Source organism: Idiotropiscis lumnitzeri, chromosome 8, assembly GCF_059441095.1.
Source record: "Idiotropiscis lumnitzeri isolate Australia: NSW breed Sydney's pygmy pipehorse chromosome 8, RoL_Ilum_1.0, whole genome shotgun sequence".
Taxonomy (NCBI): Eukaryota; Metazoa; Chordata; class Actinopteri; order Syngnathiformes; family Syngnathidae; genus Idiotropiscis; species Idiotropiscis lumnitzeri.
In genome coordinates, this window is record NC_142398.1 from 3,218,366 (window position 1) to 3,228,119 (window position 9,754).

General features: G+C 45.0%; 1 long non-coding RNA gene and 3 other non-coding genes across 4 annotated transcripts; all 4 read right to left on the reverse strand.

Moving 5' to 3' along the window:
* Positions 1-305: 305 nt before the first annotated feature.
* LOC148331682 (uncharacterized) lies at positions 306-1,083 on the reverse strand. Its single transcript, XR_015844750.1, has 4 exons — positions 720-1,083; positions 583-631; positions 441-506; positions 306-366 (listed from the first exon to the last, which is right to left on the reverse strand). It is a non-coding gene; the product is annotated as an uncharacterized LOC148331682 (long non-coding RNA).
* A 1,804-nt stretch (positions 1,084-2,887) lies between these two features.
* Positions 2,888-3,006, reverse strand: LOC148331683 (5S ribosomal RNA). The gene has a single exon (XR_015844827.1). It is a non-coding gene; the product is annotated as a 5S ribosomal RNA (ribosomal RNA).
* Positions 3,007-4,011: 1,005 nt separating this feature from the next.
* Positions 4,012-4,130, reverse strand: LOC148331684 (5S ribosomal RNA). The gene has a single exon (XR_015844828.1). It is a non-coding gene; the product is annotated as a 5S ribosomal RNA (ribosomal RNA).
* A 1,016-nt stretch (positions 4,131-5,146) lies between these two features.
* Positions 5,147-5,265, reverse strand: LOC148331685 (5S ribosomal RNA). Its single transcript, XR_015844878.1, has one exon. It is a non-coding gene; the product is annotated as a 5S ribosomal RNA (ribosomal RNA).
* Between the last annotated feature and the right edge of the window lie 4,489 nt (positions 5,266-9,754).

A 9,754-nucleotide genomic window follows, 5' to 3' on the forward strand; every position in this document is an offset into this window, starting at 1 on the left:
ATGCCGACTACAGGTCATACACAGCAGCAATATAGCATCTGGTTAGCAACACATTGGAAGCTTAGCTTACGGCAGCGGCTACCGCTACACCAAGCCAAACAAATGTAGCGAGTATCCGTTATCAAACACGTGTTACACGTTACATGTGGTCGCATACGATTTTTTGAAAAACGCTCTCGTGCACACATTCAAAACATCTCTGCCCTTGTTCACACACAACCGAACAGATATGTTATAAACATTAAGAATCTATTTATATATTATGAGACTTTAGAAACTTACAAAAAATGTTCGTGTCCTCATCCGGCGTATTCGACGGGAAAGACGTATTCACCCGGAAGCGCACTGTTGTACTTCCGGATGTCGCTGGAACAGAGAGAGAGAGAGAGTGTGGGATAGCGGTCTAGGGGTATTTTAAATCTGTTTGCAACTATATTCACCTTGTTCTGGTGGTGTTTCAAGTTTCACAGTTACTTGCGTGAAAGCGGATTGGTGTGTCTGTGTGTCTGTCATAAAATAGATAAGACATCGAGTCAGTTTATAAGAACTTTTGAATCATAAATATAATAACATTAGACTTACAGGCTGATCTACGTTGATCATTCAGATGATCCTCTGTAAAACAGCATTTCTGAGTATATATAAAGGTATGGTTTAAACAATATTGTTTAGCAAACAAGCATTGTTAAAAATAGATGAAATTATAAGTATTTACTTACGCTCCATTGTTAGGCACTCCTTCGTTTGTTCACGACGTCCTCAAAGATCAAAGTGTTATCCTTACGATCCAATGTTAAGCTTTTCCAGCGCTCGCTCTAGACGTCCTCATCAGAGTTTGAGAAAATTTCTGTCTCTGGTCAAACACAACCATCTATTTAACCCTCCAACCCGAAAAGAAACTCGTGAGCGAGTCGCTATCTTTTTGAAACACCTGAGGGATTAGTCTTTTTCGGTTCAGCGGGAAGTTGAACAAATAATCTCGTGATCTGATAAAACCTACTGGTTTATGCACAACTCCATACATTTCAGGAACTCCTTGAAAAGGAAATTTTTTTTTCAATTTAATATATAAACTTTTCACTAGGTACATAATTGTGATGTGCTGTGTTTCTTTGTGCCCTATTCAGTACTAAATTCCATTGCACTCTTATTTATTTATTTATCTAATTTATATATTTGTCTGTATTATTGTTGTATTGCACTGGAGAGGGGAGCCCCATAATCTCGTTGCACACTTGAGTACAATGACAATAAAGGGGTTTCTATTTCTATTTCTATAATTCCACACATTTCAGGACCTCCTTATTACAGATTATTTTTTGTCAATCCCTTGAAAAGGAAAACTTTTGTTCAATTTAATATATAAACGTTTCACTAGGTACATAATTCCATACAATTCATGACCTCCTTATTACAGATTATTTTTTGTCAATCCCTTGAAAAGGAAAACTTTTGTTCAATTTAATATATAAACGTTTCACTAGGTAAGTACATGTTCCTGTTATATTTATATAAACGTTTCACTAGGTACATAATTCCATACAATTCAGGACCTCCTTATTACAGATTATTTTTTGTCAATCCCTTGAAAAGGAAAACTTTTGTTCAATTTAATATATAAACGTTTCACTAGGTAAGTACATGTTCCTGTTATATTACCTTTAAACATTAAACGTTTCATACTTTGATTATTCAGAGTGAAATTGAGGCTTCTGCTATATTACCCTTAAGGCACTAGATGGCAATATTGAGCTATGTTTTCAAACACCTTGAGAAGTAATGTCGTGAGCTACTCACTATCGTTTCAAACACCTTATGTTCGTAATCAGAACAAGTAAACATGACTCGGCAGATTTTACAAAAAGGTAAGAAGGAGGAGGGTGGTCGCCCGGATGCCCACGGCTGCCCATCGATCGACAGGATGTCGCCACTCACTATCTTTTGAAACACCTTGAGGCTGCTGCAGGCTTGGAGGGTTGTCCGGCGTCTTGCCCGGACAAACCCCCAAGCCTGCACAATACCATGTTTAAACTTATGTCGCTGGGAATATGTCCAGACATGTTTGCAAAAAGGGCAAATATCAACCGAATAAACATATTATTCAAAGGTAATAACAACGCCTGCTCTTCTCAACTCGTATTATTTCACTCGTTTAATTTAATTTTATACATCTACATTATTTAATTAGATATAGCTCATTTCATTGGATGCTTTATATACTTCAGATATTTAAATATGGATGACCTATATCCACCGAATAAACATCTTATTCAAAGGTAAAAACAACGCCTGCTCTTCTCAACTCATATTATTTCACTCGTTTAATTTAATTTTATTTAATTAGATATAGCTCATTGCATTGGATGCTTTATATACTTCAGATATTAAAATATGAATAACATAAGTACAGTTTGGGTTGGGGACGCACGCACGCAGGGAACACATTGTTTTTAACATAAGAAGCATACAGTTTGGGAGGGGGGCCAAGCCCCCCTCCCAATCACACACACAACGTCATCACAACGAGACAAAAAGCGTAATTCTGTAGGCGGGGCCCTTGGCCCACACACACACACACACACACACACACACAACGTCATCACAACGAGACAAAAAGCGTAATTCTGTAGGCGGGGCCCACTTCGACAAAAGCGTAATTCTGTAGGCGTGGTATTAAACCTTCAAGGGGCAGGGAATATGTAAATATTTTTAAATAGGTGGCTGGAGATTGGATAGTTTTAACACAGGGGCGGGGATAGCGGCCATTTTGGACAAAAGCGTAATTCTGTAGGCGGGGACAACGAGACAAAAGCGTAATTCTGTAGGCGGGGCTATGACGTCATCAAAATTTAAAAAAGCGTAATTCTATTATCTCTTGCGGTGCAAAAGCTTACAGCACCTGGTATTCCCAGGCGGTCTCCCATCCAAGTACTAACCAGGCCCGACCCTGCTTAGCTTCCGAGATCGGACGAGATCGGGCGTGCTCAGGGTAGTATGGCCGTAAGCGACAATTTCTTTCAAAATTTTGCATTTTATACATGTGGTCTTTATTGTGGCAAATACTTCAATCCAAAAATACGTAACAAGAATCTGAAACTATAACCACAGTCACAAATGTGTAACAACAATCTACAATGCATGACTGAAGTCACAGATATATGACAAATATCAGCAAATGTGTACAATGATTTGTTGGCACATAAATGCGGACAAAAATCCGTATAGATGGGCGACCTGTAAAAACGGGACCTTTTGATTGGCTGTGTTCTTAGAGGTGACGTTTGCTACAGTCCTGCCGCGGACGACTCGCAAATGCGTGTGCTGATTTGCAAATGCGTGTCAGGAGACTTGTGTGTGGCTCCGTAGCTACACGATCGGACCACATGGGGGCACTAATATTATACCAGCCCCGTACCACCAATATATACACCAAGAACATGGGGGGGCGTTCACTGCTATCCACCCATGGTCATGTACCATTTATTTGACATTATTTAAATTAAATTGGAATAAATGGAAGAATAAAGTGGAACTAATAAAATAAGAACCAATGATATAACCAGTGAAGCTAAAAAAAATGAATGAAGCTTCTCCACACCTGCTAATTGCCACATTAACTATACTTCCCTTTATTGCATTCAGTAAACACCATTTTTTAAAATTGATTCATTAACTTTTTATTTAGTAAACACTGACTGCACCAACCCAACCGGACTGCATCGGGTCATCTGCCTGCTACACCTGTAGACTACGAGAGTCCCCTTTTGGTCTTAATGTGGAGCTCCGGAGCCACACTCAAGTCTCCAGGCACGCATTTGCAAATTGCCACACGCATTTGCGAGTCGTCCTCGGCGAGACTGTAGCAACACCCAAAGGCAGGGGACGCTGAATGTTGGCATTTTGTGCTCTCAGCCTGTCAGGCGAATATGTGTAAATTTATAAAAAAGCAGCTCGCATACTTGCTTACATTTGTTAGAGTTTTTTTAATGTATTTTTTTTTTGCGGTGCAAAAGCTTACAGCACCTGGTATTCCCAGGCGGTCTCCCATCCAAGTACTAACCAGGCCCGACCCTGCTTAGCTTCCGAGATCGGACGAGATCGGGCGTGCTCAGGGTAGTATGGCCGTAAGCGACAATATCTTTCAAAATTTTGCATTTTATACATGTGGTCTTTATTGTGGCAAATACTTCAATCCAAAAATACGTAACAAGAATCTGAAACTATAACCACAGTCACAAATGTGTAACAACAATCTACAAAGCATGATTGAAGTCACAGATATATGACAAATATCAGCAAATGTGTACAATGGTTTGTTGGCACATACACATGGTTAAATGCGGACAAAAATCAGTATAGATGGGCGACCTGTAAAAACGGGACCTTTTGATTGGCTGTGTTCTTAGAGGTGACGTTTGCTACAGTCCTGCCGCGGACGACTCGCAAATGCGTGTGCTGATTTGCAAATGCGTGTCAGGAGACTTGTGTGTGGCTCCGTAGCTACACGATCGGACCACATGGGGGCACTAATATTATACCAGCCCCGTACCACCAATATATACACCAAGAACATGGGGGGGCGTTCACTGCTATCCACCCATGGTCATGTACCATTTATTTGACATTATTTAAATTAAATTGGAATAAATGGAAGAATAAAGTGGAACTAATAAAATAAGAACCAATGATATAACCAGTGAAGCTAAAAAAAATGAATGAAGCTTCTCCACACCTGCTAATTGCCACATTAACTATACTTCCCTTTATTGCATTCAGTAAACACCATTTTTTTAAATTGATTCATGAACTTTTTATTAAGTAAACACTGACTGCACCAACCCAACCGGACTGCATCGGGTCACCTGCCTGCTACACCTGTAGACTACGAGAGTCCCCTTTTGGTCTTAATGTGGAGCTTCGGAGCCACACTCAAGTCTCCAGACACGCATTTGCAAATTGCCACACGCATTTGCGAGTCGTCCACGGCGAGACTGTAGCAACACCCAAAGGCAGGGGACGCTGAATGTTGGCATTTTGTGCTCTCAGCCTGTCAGGCGAATATGTGGAAATTTATAAAAAAGCAGCTCGCATACTTGCTTACATTTGTTAGAGTTTTTTTAATTTTTTTTTTTTTTTGCGGTGCAAAAGCTTACAGCACCTGGTATTCCCAGGCGGTCTCCCATCCAAGTACTAACCAGGCCCGACCCTGCTTAGCTTCCGAGATCGGACGAGATCGGGCGTTCTAAGGGTAGTATGGCCGTAAGTGACAATTTCTTTCAAAATTTTGCATTTTATACATGAGGTCTTTATTGTGGCAAATCCTTCAATCCAAAAATACGTAACAAGAATCTGAAACTATAACCACAGTCACAAATGTGTAACAACAATCTACAATGCATGATTGAAGTCACAGATATATGACAAATATCAGCAAATGTGTACAATGATTTGTTGGCACATAAATGCGGACAAAAATCCGTATAGATGGGCGACCTGTAAAAACGGGACCTTTTGATTGGCTGTGTTCTTAGAGGTGACGTTTGCTACAGTCCTGCCGCGGACGACTCGCAAATGCGTGTGCTGATTTGCAAATGCCTGTCAGGAGACTTGTGTGTGGCTCCGTAGCTACACGATCGGACCACATGGGGGCACTAATATTATACCAGCCCCTTACCACCAATATATACACCAAGAACATGGGGGGGCGTTCACTGCTATCACCCATGGTCATGTACCATTTATTTGACATTATTTAAATTAAATTGGAATAAATGGAAGAATAAAGTGGAACTAATGAAATAAGAACCAATGATATAACCAGTGAAGCTAAAAAAAATGAATGAAGCTTCTCCACACCTGCTAATTGCCACATTAACTATACTTCCCTTTATTGCATTCAGTAAACACCATTTTTTAAAATTGATTCATTAACTTTTTATTTAGTAAACACTGACTGCACCAACCCAACCGGACTGCATCGGGTCATCTGCCTGCTACACCTGTAGACTACGAGAGTCCCCTTTTGGTCTTAATGTGGAGCTCCGGAGCCACACTCAAGTCTCCAGACACGCATTTGCAAATTGCCACACGCATTTGCGAGTCGTCCACGGCGAGACTGTAGCAACACCCAAAGGCAGGGGACGCTGAATGTTGGCATTTTGTGCTCTCAGCCTGTCAGGTTTTTTTAATTTATTTTTTTGTTATCCGTTCCTGCTCGGTTTCCTCCTGACCGTGGTCGGGGGGGCGCAGGGGAGATTCGTCTCCAAGGCCGGAGTTGCCCGGGGATCGTGATCGGCGCACGTCGTCGGAATGCGGCGTCCGTCTTCGCGGCCGGAGTTGCCCGGGGATCGTGATCGGCGCACGTCGTCGAAATGCGGCGTCCTCCCAATCAATAATAACACGCCAGCAGGGAGACAGTGGTGTACCTGTAGCCTCGCTTTATTGTTTTCATGCTCTTTCCTCTCCCATTTTTCACTTCCTCCTTTCATTCATTCAACACTTCAACAACATCCGCCCCCCTCCCTCCTCCACGCATACGCACCCCACACGTCACGCAAGCTTGTCACCATACTTGCAACACTACCCCCACTCTGGATGGTATTTAAACAATTCCACTCCAGCACAGAAACACGAGCTGACCTACAACATCTATAAGAGGCTTCGAGCCCAAAAGACAGTTGTGATTATCATTCTCTTATACAAGCGAGGTATGGTAAATGACAGCTTGGTAACAATAATAGGTTCATATCAGAAAATACATATTAACCACGGTGAAAATAAGCGCCACGAGGAAGGAGCTGAAAATCCACTCCTAAGTAATCAGTTTAAGGCGACCGGCGGAATTCCTGAGATAAAGCAATTTACAGTGACAGGTCAGAAGCGTAGCACTGGCAGGGTTTTTTTTTTTTAAACAGCGAAACACATTGAAAAATCGCATATGTAAACAACTTCCATTCAAACATGGACAAAGTAGAAAAATTGTATAAAATTTAGGTAAGGCCCTGAGAACTGCCTAGAACATTCAAGTGCTCCTCACACCATTTAAGTCACCCAGGCACCAAAACGGTCAGGTGCCCTGCGGGGACGTCCTGGTCGTTGGACTGGCAGGCCCAGCTGGAGTGACTCACCCACCGCGCCCCCACCATTTTCATGGTCTCCATGGGAAGGGGAGGATGGAATGAGCACAACCGGTGTGGGGTCAGATGCAGATGGTGAAATGGTGCCAGGATCGTCAGTCACGCTTGAGAACAAATCACGCAGGCCTAGATCATGGTCTGCTGGGCCATCCTCCACAGCTGGCGGAGGAACCTCGATAGGTGCCCACCTCTGAGCTCGGTCCAAAGCCCAGGTGTTGTCCAGGGGCTCACGGCTGCGATAATGTTTAAGTTGATCGTGGTGAACAACTTTCACCTTGGATCTCGGGTTCTTCTGAATACGGTAGACCAGGTCGTCCAATTGTCCAAGGACAAAGAATGGCCCTTCATATGACGGAAGGAACTTCCTCACTTTGTTCTTGACGTGGTGCGTACCTTTTACAAGGTACCACACAGGATCTCCAATCTTGTACTGCGAATGGCAACAGTTTTTGTCGTACTGTCTTTTTGCACGCGTAACAGACTCACCCAGAGCTTCTCTGGTGATCAGATGGGCCAGCTCCAGCCGTTCACGCAGCTGTTTGACGTACTCTGGAACGGACGGTTGAATGTCTGGGTCGGGTGGCAATCCGGCAACTAGGTCCACTGGTTCGCTCACTTCTCTGCCGAACATCATGAAATTTGGAGTGAACCCGGTGGAACTGTGTTTAGTTGCCCTGTAGGCCATGACAGCATAAGGAACCATAAGGTCCCAGTCCCAATGGCAACGTTCCGCGGTGGAGGCCAGAATCTTCTGGAGAGTAGCGTTGAAGCGTTCAACCTGGCCATCTGACTGGGGTCTAAATGGTGTAGTGTGAGTCTTGTCAATGCCAAACAAGCGGCACATGCTTTGGAATACTTCAGATTCAAAATTGCGTCCCTGATCGCTGTGCAGTGCATGAGGTATGCCGTAGCGGCACACCCACTCAGAAGCAACAACTTCGGCAACGGTCACAGCTCGCTCATCAGGAATGGGAAACGCCTCTGTCCATTTCGTGAAGTAATCTTGTATGACAAGCACATACCGGTTTCTGCGCTCAGTCTCATTAAGTGGTCCCATAATGTCCAAGGCAATGCGCTCCATCGGGGCCCCTACCCGGACAGTTCCCATTGGGGCTTGTGGTCTCTTGACGGGGCGGGCCCTGGACGCACAGCTGGTACAGGTCCGGCACCAGAGGGTGACATCCTCCCTCATGTGGTACCAGTAGTATCGGGTTTGCAGTCTGGCCACGGTCCGTTCAACCCCAAAATGTCCACCCACGGCACCGTCATGCATCTGTTTCATCACCTCGGGCCGTAAATTGTGAGGCAGCAGAATTTGCGGGTAGAATTGGGTGTCGTCAAGGCAGTAGAAACGACGGACCAAAACATCATCTCTGAAGTAGAGTCGTTTCCATTGGGACCAGTACGTCTTCACGGCTGGACTGCATGATGAAACTGTAGTCCAAGGGGGGCGCTCACTGCTGGCTGACATCCAGGCGCGTATTGGTGCAATGTCAGCGTCTGCGTCCTGGGCTTGGCTCAGCTCCCCCATTGTCCAGCCATGAAACAACGAAGCAGTATCAGGGGTTCTCGTCACATGTACATTTTCGGTCATATTGACAATGTGTACATTGGTGTGACTGCCTTGGTTTACAGTATGAGTGTCGGGTGCAGGGGCGCTTTGACTTACCCCCACTAGACCCGACACCATGGTGGATGGTCGTCCCTCTACCCCCACTGGACTCAGCGACAGGGAACCGGGGGCAGAGTCCAATTCGCACTGGACCGCCCGATGTGTGACGCCCGTCGGTTCAGAGGAAGGACTTGGCACTTTGCAGGCACAGGACTGGCGACAGGGCCTTCTGGAGAGGCCATCAGCGTTGGCGTGCACACGCCCTGGGCGGTGAACAATCTCAAAGTCGTATTCAGCAAGTTTTTCGAGCCACCGAGCCAACTGCCCTTCTGGCTCTTTCATTCTGGTCAGCCAGCGCAGGCTGCTGTGGTCGGTGCGCACCTTGAAGCGTCGTCCAAGGAGGTACTGGCGAAAATGTGAAGTGAAGTCCACAATGGCTAGGAGTTCACGTCTCGTCGTGCAATAGTTCTGTTCGGTTCTCGTCAGTTTGTGACTGCCATAAGCCAGCACTCGCTCCACACCTTGTTGAATCTGCGACAGTACAGCACCGACGCCCGTGTCACTCGCATCGGTGTCCAGTATCATTTCACCGCAGTCAAGCGGATATCCAAGGACTGGGGCTGAAGTCAGGCGGCACTTAACCTCGTCAAAAGCCGCTTGGTGCTCTGCATGCCACTGGAAGTGAGCGTTCTTCTTAGTCAGGTTGTGCAAGGGCTCGGCTATTGATGCAAAGTCTTTTACAAACCGACGATAGTACGAGGCTAGACCGATGAATCGTCTTACCTCCTGGATTGATGTGGGGGTGGGCCACGTCTGGACCTTCTGGACCTTGCTCGGGTCGGTGGCCACACCGTGCTCAGATACTATGTGGCCAAGGTAGGCAACCTTGCGTCGAAAGAGGCAGCATTTAGAGGGTTTCAGCTTCAAGTTTGCATGCTGAAGTCGGTCAAACACCTTGCCCAACCGTTGCAGCATCTCCGTCACGTCCCTGGCCAGCACAATGATG